Source organism: Anneissia japonica, unplaced genomic scaffold, assembly GCF_011630105.1.
Source record: "Anneissia japonica isolate Jap-2015-1 unplaced genomic scaffold, ASM1163010v1 scaffold288003_len116008_cov116, whole genome shotgun sequence".
Classification (NCBI taxonomy): Eukaryota; Metazoa; Echinodermata; class Crinoidea; order Comatulida; family Comatulidae; genus Anneissia; species Anneissia japonica.
Genome location: NW_022750129.1, coordinates 112,463 through 114,362, shown reverse-complemented (window position 1 = coordinate 114,362; position 1,900 = coordinate 112,463).

The window sequence follows — 1,900 nt, the reverse complement described above, 5'->3', positions numbered from 1 at the left end:
ACCCAATTATCTGACCACTCTTTTCGTATTTCATACATTCTGCACAATTTCACTCCTCGCAGCTAAATGTACCGAAAATGACATATCAATCACTGTTATACACACTGGAAGCGGCGCCGACGATAGTTGCGGCTGCCGGTCACCGTTTGCAAAGAGAGTCATCATAGAAAACAAAATAAGCAAAACAAAACAAAAAATTACGTTTCTTTCGTCTTTTATTTATTAACCAAATTACATTATCATATTTATCTGCGAACTAAACAAACGTTTAAGACTATTAAGCAATAATATGAAAGAATTGTCCGTTTTGGTCAATGCGACGTACTTCCAGACGATCGTTATCCATTCTCTTCATGTTGGGCTCGAACCTGGCCAATACCAAAACGTACACCGGATCGATAAGGTAATTTTCTCCTCTGTACTTCATCGAACGATCCTTCAGATCGTTAATCAACTTGTAGTTGAAAAACGCAGAGCCGTTCCGTTGTTTGCGGGAAAGATCAAAGACGACGATCTCCGTTCCATCGCGAAGTTTGCGAAAGACGTGTGCGAAAAGCCGGTAACTGGAACTGGTATATATACGGCCGTCCATGGCTGCACGTACGTACTGTGCGAAAAAGGTCTTCCCGGCTCCGCCACTTTTATCGACAACCCAGTAAATTTTGTGGTCGTGTACAGGCCCGGCCAACACATCCATCAGGCTCTCCTGCCACGGCCTCAACGCACACGTTCGTATCCGTTTCTCTGAATCTCCAATTCCCGGCGGTTTCCAACAGTCCTCATCAAGTCGAAAATAGTTTCGGGGCGGCAATCGAAAGCCTGAACGCTCTCGCTTTTTTTAGTACCTTCGTTGTTTTCAAGATCTATAGTGATATTTTTTACGGCGAAACCGTCGAAAGAAAAGATGTGGGAATGTTTTAGAATTCGCTTCTCCTTTCGTTTAAGCAACCTCTTCTGCCTCTTTTTCTGGAAACGTTTTATTTTCTTATCTTCACTATCCTTCTTTCGTTTCACCGCTTCGTTACGCGTTGAGTCCTCAACATTTGCACAATATATTTTATCTGCCGGAGCCTCGAATTCCATCACGTGCTTCGATTGTTGCTATAACACGAAGATCGAACGGTGAAATGAGGAGAGACACTAAAATCGATTATTTTATAGTGGGAAAATGAAATATCTCCTGCTTGTCGGTCGCGATTATTCCAACTCGTGGCCGTCGCTGCCGATCTTTCGGATACGCCACCTGTCAGCGGACATGGCGCAAAGGTCGGGCGGAAAGTTAGCGAACACAACGACGTGAGGCACTGTGAACAGCTTCACCTTGCTGTGGTACTTGGGGCTGAAGAGGCGTCCGTTCTTGAACCTCTCCATCAGTTCGTAATTCACACGTTTCTTCTGGGAGCGGTGCAGGTCGAAGACGACGATGCGCTGTCCGTCGTAAGCGTACGCGGCGTCGGCCCCCTTCTTGCAGCCGTCGAACACGATCGCTTCCATCGACCTGGACAGGTAGGACGCCATGAAACTTTTTCCTACGTTTCCACGAGGCTCGTGGTACCAGTAGACGGCGCGCGGGTCCGGTCTTCTTGACAGCTCGTCCATAAGTCCTTGTTGCCACGATCTCAGCAGGACGGTGCTGAATACGTCGTTCTGTTCTTCGCCGAATGGCTTGGCGGCCACTCGATCGTCTTAGTCGGCCATCGATGGAGCGGACATTACAAGTTAATTTGTCGATAATGATCGGACGCACGTGTATATAAATATATCTATGAACTAATGGATCTGGTTCATCATCACGCCTAAGAACAAAGTGGTAACCGCGTTCCCGGACTTCGTCGATCAACTCGTCTATCCGCCATTCCACGTTTCGTCGGTACCGATTTACGTCGTTCCCGCACTCCTC